Source organism: Belonocnema kinseyi, chromosome 1 (genome assembly GCF_010883055.1).
Source record: "Belonocnema kinseyi isolate 2016_QV_RU_SX_M_011 chromosome 1, B_treatae_v1, whole genome shotgun sequence".
NCBI lineage: Eukaryota > Metazoa > Arthropoda > Insecta > Hymenoptera > Cynipidae > Belonocnema > Belonocnema kinseyi.
The window spans coordinates 24813643-24827709 of record NC_046657.1 but is presented as its reverse complement, the minus strand read 5'-3'; positions in this window follow the sequence as shown (position 1 = coordinate 24827709).

Here is a 14067-nt window from a genome sequence, read left to right as displayed (position 1 = left end):
ACGCAAACAAATCATAATTAGCGCCCAAAACTCGGAAAACCCACTTTTTCACTTATGGGATTTTTTTGACCCTATTAAATATTCTTATGAAGGCGATATGTTAAAAAATTATTTTTTATTAATATTTTGTAGTTAATTATGAAGAGAACTATTGCTTTTCAACTTGATTTACCTCATACTAAATAAATCAAATGTACAAAATTTTTTTATCGTATAGGAAATACTTGTTAAACTTCATGAAGCCTGCACTACCGCTAAATTTAATTTTTCAAGAAAAAAAAGATTTTTTATGTGTGCATTAGAATAAGTTTCAGGCGGTATGTATTGTAATTCAAAAAACAGTTTAGACCGTGCTAATTTTTATTTTTATTTACGCTTTAGAGAAATAATTTCAAAATACACACAGAAGGCACGCTCAGCATCGACATTTGAAATGGAAAAATAGATTTGATAAGTAAAAAGTAAGTAACTAAAGATTGGCAGAAAACTATTGATTTGATTGGTTCAGATATTTCCTAATCCGCTAGTGGAAAGCCACTCATTGTTTAATACGGACAAATAATTTTACGTTGTACTTAAATAACAATTTAAAATTTTTCATAAGAACCAAAAACATGAAGAATAGAAAAGTTTAATAAAATAAAGCGATAGTGTGGCATTCCTAACTCTGCTAAAATAATTAGAAGGTCGTGATATGACATTGTAAGTGAGTGGTAGCCCTGTCCCAAATTAAAAAAATCGTTTTATTATCATTCCATCAAAGTTAAAAGCCGATAATCTTTTGCAATCTTTATATTAAAAATTAAAATCAATTATTCACCTATTTTTTATAGAAAGTTGTAATTATTTAGCCATCTTTGTAAAAATTATTTGCTCTGAATAAGCAGAAGGTTATTTTAATTGTTCAGCTTTTATTATAATGCAAAATAATGAAAATTGGTCACATTGAATAAATTGCTAGTAAAATTTGACATATTTGACCAGAAGAAAGTGAGCCATTACAGATTCGTAAGAATATATAAACTTATTAAGGAATGTATATAATAAATTTAAAAATGTTAAAAACATGGACATCGTGAGAAACAGAAGATTTCAAGGAAGTGACGCGATAGTGTAACATTTTTAACTATTATGAAATGATTCTGAGGAATTGTTGTTGTGATCCAGTCTATTTTCACTTAAAAATTATTGTTTTCTAATTTTTTAAACAAAATCTAGGGAATGATTTTATCAATATTGAGCGTTTGAATAAATGTCTTTCGAAACACGAAATAATTCATTTTTAACTTCTGATATTTTTGTAATTTCACAACTTTTTTTCTTTTTACTAGAATAAAAAGTAATTGGGTTTCAAACTCATCTTTTTTCATAAATATGACTTTTCTATATCAAAAGACGAATCTTTAACTAAATACATTCATTTTCTACAAAGTAGTTGAATTTTCAACTTGTGAAGACAAAATTTTCTACCAGAAATGGAAAATTTTAATTTAATTTTCAGGTTCTTGACCAGGTGAAATTAATAAATAATTTAGATGCTAATTTTTCTGCCTACTTGTTCAATCAATATTCTAATCAAATTGACGGCACCACTAGACCGAAAAATTAACATCAAAATTATCAAAAACAGAATAGTTAAATTTTCCGATACAAAAATTAATTTTTTGAAAACATTGTAGAGTAAAAATTGCTGGTCATATTTCGCTTTATATCATAATATTTATTCAGGTGAATAGCGCGTTTATTTTTGTCCACTCGGTCTAAACTTTTTGTTATGTAGGGCCTTATCTGGTGAACTGGCCTACTTAAATTTCAAGATTTTATGAAAAACAGCTTGTAAAACGGTAAAAAATGCTGACTGTTCTTTAGTCAAGTTAAATTATTTTAAATATTCATCTTCTCCTACATGAGATAGTATGTTTTATTTGAAGATAATGTGGAGAAAGGCAGCTATTATCTGTTTCAATTTAGCAGTTTTAATTGATCTTGTTGGTAAGTATTATGTAAATAATCTCAAGTATAGAAATCGAAACTATTCAAATGAAAATCAATTTGTTCTCTCAAAGAAAAGTGCTGAGCAATAATAAACTAATGCGGCAAATTGAGATAAATGCGCTAAAAGCGCGTGACTCAAGGCGCGTGACTGTTGACTCTCGTGCTTCTCGCTCGGTGATGTATTTATATCGCGTTTCGCGCTTGATTTTGTTTTTTATAGTGTCTTTATTGAATCTTAGAGTTCCGCTACCTGTAGAGCGGGCTGAAACACGAGGTTTGCATCCTTAGGGTTGAAACATTTTGTTCTAGCTGTAAAGTGCACAAGGAGGTAGACAGGTAGGTGAAAAGGTAGTGTCTACAGCTACCTGAACTCGCATTTTCAATAGATTTAATATAAAAAATAATTTGCATTACTAGGAATGTAACACAACGATCGCAACTCGTGTAACTGCTGCCCTCGCTTTGCTCGGGCGGAAAGCTTTACACTCGTTGCAATCGCTTCGTTTCATCTCTTCCCAGTGGGCACAAAATTTGGCGACGTTTTTACGACATCGTTACAACATATTTACAAAAATTTTACGACATCCTACGTCCATGTCGTTTCGGCGTCTTTGCGATATCGTAAAGACATCGTCAGATCACACGACTCATTTACGATATCGTAAAGACACCTTAACGACATGGATATAGGATGTCGTAAAGTTGTCGTACATTGTCGTAAATATGTCGTAACAATGTCGTAAAGACGTCGCCAAATTTTGTGCCCAATGGGTTGTGATGCAACATACTTTATTTACATTTGTGTAAAGAACTTTAAGAATTAAATTTCGAAGTATCGGCAACTGTAATTTATTGATTGCGAATTCTCTTTTGTTAAAGCTATTTAGGCTTTATCGACACTAACCTCATTATGTGCTAAAACTTGTATCATGTTATTTTTTACGACTAAAACAAAAACTGCGCGTCATATAAAAAATTACTCATGACAAATTTATAGCTCTTTTCTGGATGAACAACATAAGAAATGTGTTTCTCTTTTTTGGGAGAAGACCTTGTGTATGTTTTTTTTCATATCTTGTTTCACTTGTTCAAACATTTTTATTCTAGATGCATCTCTTTCCGAATCTTGCATAATTTGACATCAAAATTAAATTATCGATTTTGTATTATCTTAGATAGATAAACGTTTATTTCTTGGCCTTAAAAAATTGACTTGATTAAACTTTTATTTTTTACAGCATTTTCTTAGAACTACCACACCTGCCTCATTACCACATTTGCGCTTCTCACACTCTTTTATATGATCATCCACAGCCCCATCTTTCCAAAATAGGTAGCCTAAGCACAAAAACTCTTTTACCTCCTGTACCGCTTTTCCTTACACTGGCACTCCCCTGCATTATCTCTGCTACCTCCTTTTCTTAAGAACATAACCTTCAACTTGTCGGTATTACCTTTAACCTATTTTTTGTCTTCGGCAGTATTCCTTTCCTCTAAACATCCTTCGGCATCCTATCTGCCAACACCACTGCGTATATTTTGTACGTCGTATTAATTAGCGTAATTGCTCTATAATTTTCTTGCATACCCCTATCCCCTTTTGTATATAGTGGTACGAGAAAACCCTCCCTCCATCCTCTTGGGGATCCCTCCCCTTTATAATTTTCTCACTAACCCCTTCAGCCTCTCCCTTACATCTTCAGTGCCAAACAGCCACGTTTAGTTCTTTACCCCGTCAAGCCCTGCTGCCTTAGACCTTTTTAATTTTCTTATATGCTTCTCTCTCTCCTCGACATTCCGCTCCTCTTTATATACGTCCCTCGTTCTTCTAATACCCTCATGTTTCTTACGTGTATCTGATCCCTAAAATGAATCTTTAAAGAATTACCGTCAATCCTGATTCCCTATCTTCTCATTTGCCTCAAAGTTTCTTCTAAACGTCCCCTTCTGTCTCAACACTTCTCATTTCTTTTCCAGATCTTTTTTCTTTTCCTGCTTTTTTTCTTACACATCTTTTTCATCTTTCTCTTCATCATTTTACATTCCTCATCCCACCAGGGCTTCACCATCCCTTTCTTCTTCTATCTAAATTTATTTTGCACCCACTCTTTCACTTACTTTTTCCCAACCTCCGATATTTCTTCCGCCAACACCCCCTCAAAGCTTACCTTTTTCAACTGCTCCTGATACTTCTTTATCACCTGCCTTGTCAGTGAAACCCTCTCTACTAACAACTAACCTCCCATTTTATACACATACCTAATAGCTGATGATCTGATTCCACCCTCCTTTCCACTGCGAATTTCTCGGTCTCCTCCTCCCTTTTATATCTATGATCACGTAGTCTATCACCCATACCCCCATCTTACTCACATTCAAGAGTTTTCCTTCATTGTCCCCTGTTACCATACCATTCGCCAAGGCCCAGCCTGTATCCTCCATCCAGTCCCTTATGATATCCCCTCTTTATTTATTTCCTTATCCTTTGATTTCCTTCTGAACCTCTCCCCTTCCTGGTAAAGTCCCCCGTCCCCCAGTTCTCGCATTACCCCCCTCCAGTGCCATTATACCCTCCTTTCTCTCTCTATCTCTCTCCTAGTAAGTCTTCCACCCTTTTTGTAATCCTTTCCATCTCATACTTGTTTAACACAGTCCATCTCTAATGCCAGTTATAATTTCCCGACTAGCTCTTTCTTTTTCTCTTTACTCTGATTGCCTCCTTAGCCTATATCTATACCCCCTTGGCAACTTTGGCTCTTCTCTATCTCATACTTTTTTCTCTATTAACGTCACTGTCAGTCCCACTACATCAAATTCCTGAATATACCTACATAAATCCTCATCTTTCTTCTGAATCCCTACTACGTTCCAGTAAAGTACCTTTACAGCTTCTTCTCCTCGTACCATATACACATTTTATCATCTGCTTTTATTTTCCGATACCCTTTCTTTGCCGCTCGTCCTTTACTTCTCTCCTTCCTGCTCTCAAATTCCACAACGGCCACTTAATTCTCCTTTTTTCCCTCCACTTTAACTATGCCTACCTAGCATTTAACCCATCCTGTGCTTTGTAGTAGCGCTTTCACCCTCTCCCTTTCTTCCATACTCTTTAACTCTAATCCTATTATTACAATATTATTTCTTCTATCTACCTTTTCTCTTCTCTCCATTCTCAACTCCATTTCCCTTATCTTTTTTCTATCCACTCTCTTCTCTTTTCATTCCTGCACGCTACCACTTTCTCTTCATTTATATTCCCCTCCCTCTTCTAATACCTTGCTTTTCGTCCTCCTTCTTATCAACTACTTCTATTTCCGACTTGCCCTTCACCTTCTCAAGCCTTTTTTCGGCCTTTCCTTCTACCAACCAATTTCTTCTTTCATCTGCTTCACTTCATCATGTGTTTCCTTTCTTAACTGAATCAACTGCCTCTGCAATCCTTCTACGTTCTCCCTCAGCTCTTTTGCCTCCTTGTACCTTCTATCCTCTCTTACCCTCAGGTAATCCCTTATACTATCCATCTGATTCTTAGCCCCCCTTAGGTCTTGCCAAAACCGTCTGACATCGCCTACCAGCACCCCCAGATCTTACTTCTCCGCTGATGTTACTTCGTCGCTGTCTTTTCCCCCTTCACGAGATCCTCCACCTCACTTGCGCTAGAGGCTCTCACCCTCGCCTGGTCGCTTTTTCGTTCTACTTTTTCCCTCTCCATGATGAGCCACTCGACACCAGGCCACGCACAACTAGCCGTCGTGGACTGTTGGAAATTTCCTCTCCATCGAATTCACTACCAGCACTGCCAGTACTCTCACTGACTACCTCCCGCCCTTCCATCGGTAACAATGACCCTTCCATACAAAAAGTGCTATTTAGCCAAATCCCATTCTACAACTACAATTCAAATTAATTTTTATCTCCCCAATGCAGCCCTCACAACCCTGCTCACCTCCTAAGCTTCTAATCTGACACTCCACTCACACCTTTCACACAAACTCCATAATATCTTCTCACCACCTATCACCGAACACCTACTGAATCTTATCCTCATCTGAATCAGTGTTTGTGACACAACGTAACACATTACTGATTTATCGCATTTTTCTACATTGCAGTCCCTGATTTTCTTATGAGCTTTTCGTTTTCTTTTTCGGAAGATTACATTTTGTTAAAAATAAGGAACCTGTCAGTGTTCACATTGTTGCATTTTTTAATTGAATACATTAATAATATGAATACTTGTAATCGTTTACTTCTTCAGTGTCATTAATTTGAGACATTTCTGTTAAAGATGCAAAAACCCTTTGAAATGATACGCCCTTTTCCAAAAATTTTGATCAGACTAGTTTTGCCTGCAGTGTAGTCACATTCGATAAAGGAATGGAAAAAGAGCAAAGCAGTGCACAATAATGGCCTTAATACTTCCGATGATGCGGTGCAATCTATGCAAACCTTATCTAGTTTTCTTCTGATAGTTCCTGCCATCCACACTTTTAAATTTAATAAACTTTGCATATTACCCGAAAGCAAAATAAATACAGCTGTGTGAGTGGCTTTCATCATAATTCTATTGTTTTGCTTCGATTTTAGTTTACGAAAAATCATTCGAGTGTTGGCTTCCTCATAAAAACATAGAGAATCTGTTTTCACGGTTTTAATAACGCAATTCTCGTACATCTCTGTTGCGTTTGTAACGCATATTTTTATTTAAAGAGATTGTGAAATTTTTTCGAGTGTTTGAGGAAGCGCTGCGCCAAACAAATGTAAAATGTAAAACCTATCTATTATATCAATATCGACAACACTTGGCAATAAAGACAATGTTTTCGATCGTAGCATTTTATTGAGTGCTAATTTATCGGTCGTTTGAGTAGCATGCCGAGAAACCTGCCGAGTACATCTCTTTCCATTTGGATTACCGCCTGACAAGTACCGCCTTTGCTTTTTTGCGATTTCTGCAAGAATCTAATGAAAAAATCAAAACCGGAGTACGTTTAATCAAAAGTTTATCAAACCTTAAGCGAATACCTCTGAGGCTATTAATATTTCCGGAATTCCTGAGCCATCTAAATACTTTCCTACTGTCCTGAAGAATGCCATTAGCAAGTAGAATGCACCAAGATTGATGAACACGTGATCGAATTTTTGGATCTCAGATACATCTATCTGGAAGAATTAATCGAAGAAAGATACTGAATGTTTTGAATTTCACTCTCGTCTATTGACGTGTAGCAAGAGAACCCTATCCACGTAGTGGATTTCCGAATACGTAACAAACTTACCGCCCAAAAAACGTCTTTCATCATGGCATTTTCCCTCAAAAAGATGCACTTATTTATAGCAATATTGATTTCATCATGCGATGGCAAAGACATCCTTGCGACTGCGTTTCGGAAATAAGATAGCACTTCTGAAGGTATTTCTTCGAATTTCACCATTAACGTAGAACTTTGCCATAGATATTGACGTTTGGTTCAAGATTACAACCATTTTATGATTCGTCTAGTGAGAGATTTTGGGCCACAGGATTTTGCGGAATGAATTGATGAATTATTCCTATAGCGTCATATGAAATTTCCTTAACATTGACTGTGTCGACGAAACGATCAAAATTATCGATTGCCACAACCGTGCATAGTCCCAAGAAATGAGAAATGCTATTAGTAATATTTTCATTGTTTCACGGACAGTGAATGTAAGCTCGGTTTGCAGTTATTCGGCAGCAATATACCAAATGCAATAATCATATCTCTTCAATACTGTTACAACTTTCCTACTGCTGCTAAGAGATTTTATTGTCAAGCCAAGCATCATTTGTATTTTGTGATGTGAATTTTGTCTTTACCAGGCAGGTCGCTGAATTAAGTTACAAATCAATTCGTACGATACCGTTGAAATTTTTCAATCAGCTTAAATTACATCTTCTACATGTAACTTTTGTGGGAGCTTTTTAACTGGCATACTTTTCAGGCGTTTTAAAGTTCGAAAGCTACCTGATCGAAACGGGTCGTTTTTTTCGGTTTTATTTGGCAAATGATTCTTGACCAACCTGCTTACGTCCATGCCTTATTTTTAAACCATCCTTTTTCATGGATTCCGTCGGAAGATATGATTGTAATCATATACGAAAATTTGTCAATAATTTAACTTTCCAACACATCGATTTTGTAATTCTTGAGATCTTCCTCACGGAATTCACAATTGCCTAACCGTTGCAGCGGAATGAAGATGTCCGATATTGCGTGATTCGCCTGGTTTTTGTTCAAGTTTGACTTTTCCTGTTGCTTTTGACTAGTACAATGCGGTGCACCTTCTGCACTTGAGTTTCCTGTTTTGTTATTTGATGTCGTATTAGTCTTAGTTGTGGCAAGTTCTTTGCATTGTGAATCGCCATTACCACATGCTTCTGGGGTAAGCTGCGATGTCGAAGTTGTACGGTGTCATCTAGCATAGACTTCTCACTCTTGCATAAATTTTGGGACAGAAAGAGCAGCAACGAATGAAAAATCCTTTTTGCCGAAAACGAACGATTAACTTTTTACATTCTTATCCCAATAAGAAGGTTTTGGTGTAGGGCTAAAATGATTAAGCCAAGTTAATACATTAATACAATTTATTCGCTGAATAATAATTAACATACAGACACTTTAAGATCTGAAAAGTTACATGCGACGCTTCCCAATAGACTGCCTCACACTCACACCTCTCCGTGTAACTACCTATCTCTTACACCCAGGGTGCTACACACCACACCTAGTCAAGGGGCGGGCGAACTCAAATACTACACTCAGCCATCCTGGCCATGACGCCTGTCCACAGATGTCACTCGAGGGACTAGTTCTTTCTTGGGGTGACTTAAGGAATCAGTTCCCACCGATGGTTTCATGTTGTCCACCGATGTTAACGTCATCTTAGGCCACTCTCTCACACTTCTGTGCTAATCGTTAAAACGTAGTGGATATACTGCTGGGCCTAATCAGCGAACTGATACGAATCACCCTTAGTTTGATCTGCTAGCTTAGTCAGAATAGGAATCATTGTTCTTTCCAAACGCTCCACCTGACTGTTTCCTCTAGGTACGCTTTTAACGATGACTGTATGCGTGATTGCCTCTTATTCGCAGTAACACTGAAACTCCATTAATGTGAAAAATGCACCGTTATCCGATATTCTCCGTCGTGTATTCCCAAAAAACAGCAGACTGTCTCAATAGCTTGCCAATCGTCTCAAAAGAACTCTTAGTCTTCATTGGATACATCCACAAAAATTTGGTGAATGCATCAATAACCGCAAGTATGTGGTTATATCTCTTCTTCGTTGAGAGTTAACGGATCTAGATGGTCCACGTTGTAGGTATCCCTTGCTCCTTCGCCGTTGTCGAATAAATGCATGAAAGCTTCTGACTCACTGTGTTTCCTCTCAGCTAGGATACATGACACGTATTTTCGTATCAGTTTCTGGATTTTCTCGTGCATCCATTGGAACCAATAATCCCTGTTGATTAGATGTTCCATGTTCGTTGCTTCAAAATGGCCTTTTTCGTGGCGTTTCCGAATCACATCATCCTGGATCAGCTTTAGCATAACCATAAGCCACTCATGTTGAACCTGTTTAAAAAGCAGTTCTGCCTTCATGGCGTGGCCCTCAGATGAATCTGGCCGTACCTTAGACACTAGTCCAGACAGCTCTCTGTCCATCTCTGACATCTCTTTAATCGCTCGAGAATGGTGTCCCAAATCCCGGTAATCACTCGGACCTCCGGTATCGGATAACGGCTAAGTGCATCTACATGCCGGAGCTTGGAGCCGGCATGATGTTTTATCTTATACTGATATTCCGCCAAGTTCAGTGCGCATCTCGCGACCTATGGTGAAATGTCCTTCTTGGAAATCGTCTGAATGAAGGCCTGACAATCGACGATGACTCTGAGAGGGTGTTCCGACCAGGTAGGAACCGAACTTGTTAAGTGTTCTCACAATCGCCAGGACCTCCAACTTGTAGCAGTTATATCTTTCCTTTGCCTTCGTAGTCTTTAAGCTGGCAAAATGAACTGGCTAAAGTTGTCTGTCATTGTCGTTCCGCTGCAACAATATCGCCCCCAACCCCAACGACGAAGCGTCAGTGTGCAGCTCGATCTTGGCATTAGGTGAATACAAAGCTAGTACTGGTTGTCGACATAACGCATCTTTCAACTTCTTAAACGCTTTTCTTTCATCCTTTACAAACATAAAACATATAGCATTTTCAGTCAGGTTTGACAACAGTCTCGAGATACTAGTGTTTTCGATCAGCACGTGGCAAAACCCATTTTTAAGATCCAACGTGCTAAATACATTTGCTCCTTGCAAACAATCTAATTTCTCGTCAATTATCGGCGACAGAGACCCATTCTTAATTATTTTTTCATTCAGCTTCCTGAAGTCGATATAAATTCTCGGTGATCCGTCTTTCCTCTTTGCTAAAAAAATTGGACTAGCGTAGTCCGAATAAGAGGGTCTCATAGTCCCTGCCTTAAGCTATTCGTCTATCTGATTATATACCATTTTTCTTTCGACAGGTGCAAGCCTTCTAGCCGTCTGTTAAACTGGTATTTCTTCTTTGAGAATGGTACGCACTTATATGTCTACTTCTTTCGTCTTATTGGGCTTATAATTTTCTAGGAGTTTCTCTGAAATTCCATGACTCCTTTCACTCCTAACATGTGATACGTCAATTCTATTTACTTCAATAATAGCGTCGATTTGGTAAATTTTGTTTCCCTCGGGAGCCTGATCTATTCGAGAAATCGTAATATTGCCCGCTCTACAATGGAAGTGAATAAATTAAGATCCTTTGAACCTATGCCTTCGAATTGCGTGACACTTCTTTTAACATACTGTGCTCCAATTTTCTCAAAATACTTCACTCTCAATAAACTTAAATTACTCGCGGTGTCAATAAAGTCTTCAACATTATTCCCCTTAAACTCTATAATTTTTTTTTGTAATTTGGGCCCCGGCTTTTCATGTGACATTCCCTACTCATGTGCCTTTTCAACCCGCAATTAAAACAAGTAGCCGTTTCTGTTTCAGAACTTTCATTCCGGACCCCCTTTTGCGAACTATCTAAATTACCGGCGGTCTTCGCTTTCCCCTTGACCTTCTCGTACATATCTAATATTACCTTAAGCAATTAAGTATATAAGCAGGACCACTGCTGTTTGCTCCATTTATACCTGCGCTCTAATTTTCATCATGCTGGAGCATGATGATCACTTTAATCCCAAAGCAGCGATGTCCCTATAAATTCCTCGATCGAGCATTTAATATTACGTCTATCATTTCCACTAAATGCGTCCAACTTTCTCTCTACGTCTTTAAAAGTCATCATTATGCGTTGCGGAATTCATCTGTCTGTCGCCTGTCCACATCGTGGGTTTCGGTAATCTTCAGTGGTATCGTTCGATTCTTTACTTGAGCGCTGTCGTCTGCAAAAATGGCTCCACGACTCACCACTTATCGTCGCCTCATCTCTACGTTGTCGCTATTTTGTGTCGGTGGTGCCCTCCTGCGTTCACTTTCGTACACCACTCGCACTTCATCTTCATCGCCATTTTCCCAAGCTTCAGATCAGCAATTTTTCAAATCCGCTTTGTTCCCAACTGTCTTCAGGCCTAAGCGTCGTAAACGCAATTTCAATTCTTTCACTGTTAGAGAATTGATATCCACATCTTCATCTTCCTCTTCATATTGGTCCCTTTTAGCATCGTCTTGGTCGCTGTTAGCATCGACTTGTTGGTCGCCTGTATGATTGTCTATTGCCCAACGCATTTTTGTGGAGTCTTCAACCCAGGCCTTCTTGTGACCCTCTTTCAGCACAGCCTTTGCACCCGTCGTTAGTAGTTCAAAGTCTGTCAGCTTCTCCTTGAACTCATCTTCAGTTAGAAAGTCCAGTTAAGGTACCTGCTCCTTAATCCTCGACATCCTGATGACATTCACACACTGTACACTTTTGCAGTGACTCGGCTTCCAATCTGCTTAAATCTTTTTTTTAAACTCGCGGATGATACAATTCTATCCCGGAGGAGCCTCCAATTATAGGGATAAAATGATTAGGCCTAGTTAATTTATAAATGCGATTTATTTGCTAATTAATAATTAAGATACAAACACTTCAAAATCTGAATAGTTAGCTTTTACGCTTTCCGAAAGACGTGAAACAAATATGTTGTCCAGGGCGCAGCACGAGAACCAACAGTCGCGCGTCCTAGGCACGTTCAAGCTTGCAAAAATGCGAGTGGTTTTCATCTCATAAAGCAGCGAGGCTGACGAACGGCGGTGATCGCCTACTAAAGCTTGATGCAGGCATGCATTAAAGTCGTGCCATGAGTTGTGGCCAAGGCCAAAAATTTGAGAAATACTTAGAACTTTCCTTACTATAGGTATTTAAATTCATCAATTTCTATTTGTTTTTACAGAATTAAGTCCGACCGATGGTATTGATCTTCGGGAACCTCTATTGCTCTCTCCCCCACGCTCGTCGTATCACAACAAAGTTCCTAAAGGCCAATTTAATGAAAACACTTTTTGTAAGTGTCTTTTTTTAATAATTAACTCATTATAGTTACGCCACTCGGCAAAAAAATTTGTCTCGTTAGAGTCAGGATACTGAAAGAAGTGACTTAAACTTTCCTGAAAGTTACTATAAATTTTTCACCAACCTTTCTCAATTTTTGATATTTACAAAAAATGAATATACCTAAAATAAGATATGCATACGTTTTTTTTTTTAATTTGAACAACAATACGTTTGAATATAATTAAAACAAATGCCTAATTATTGTCTGCCGTTGAGATTTTTATCATCTCGCTATTATCATCTCGCAAAATTTGTATCATGCCAATATGACATTTCATCAGTATACGAAAGTTTAAAATTTCCAAAATTTTCTTCAAAATGAAGTAGTTCACGGGTTTGAGACACTTAAAAAAAGCGTTACTACCTAATATCATCTCTATAAATTCAAGCCTATTGCCTATATAAATCTAAAATACTTTTTATAAGAGGCAAACGTCTCTCAACACACTTTCTTTCATTTTCATCCAACTAACACTTCTCCCCTTATTCACCCACTCTGTTCCCTTTGTCTTTCACTACTATAGCATTGATAAGAGAACGCGTATATCTCTGACGTGCGCGGTAGTAATAACTGTGAATTTTTAGGTTGAAAGTTTGGGTTATATAACATACAAATACACAGGGATTACTACTGCTCACACCATAGATATCTGATTTCTCCTAATATTGTGCTGCAGTTGAACTAGCCCCTGGTCCTAGTAGATGCTTCCGCGACGGGTACATACGGTACATACGGTTAGTCTTAAAATGACCTGGAAGCACCTTGTAGCGCTTTTGAGGTATAAGCTAGAAAATTTATTGTGCTGCACCCTTAACTATCCGCTCTCAGAAGTTGAGCACAGACCTTTTTATAAAATGTGCTAGGCCAATCACTGATCGCGTCATAATTTCTTCAGGTTCCATAAAATGGGCTATAAGGATGGATTTCAACCTGCAGGAATCCCTGGATTTGTTCTCAGTGTTCCAGGTGCTTTGTTCGGACCTACATTTAAGGCACAGGCGGATATAGAAAGAGGCTAGTCTCAATACCGGTTCGGTTCCGATGTATTCTCTTGCTGTGCCGCATCTTGCTATCTGGACCGCCTTTTCCTTGCCCAAGATCGCTGCGTAATGAACCTCCAATATTAATACCACTTTGTTTTTTTCAAGTTGGTTTAATGTCATTTTACATTCCCAAACCGATTCTGACGCTATGTCTGCTTTTTCTACTGCAGTTAAGGTCATTTGTGAGCCTAATATGCCTAGTCCCCCGAGTTCAACGATTTACTCTTGCGAAGCGGCCTACCGTGTGTACTGTCATTACAGTCATCGCAAAATGTAAGAAATTTTCATGGAGCATCAATTTAATTGCTGTTGTGGGCGTAGTCATTATTGGTCCGACGAAACGCATTTCAAGTTATCAAAGATAGATATGATGAATTTGAAAAAATATTATGGGTTCAGAAAAATTACACCAGC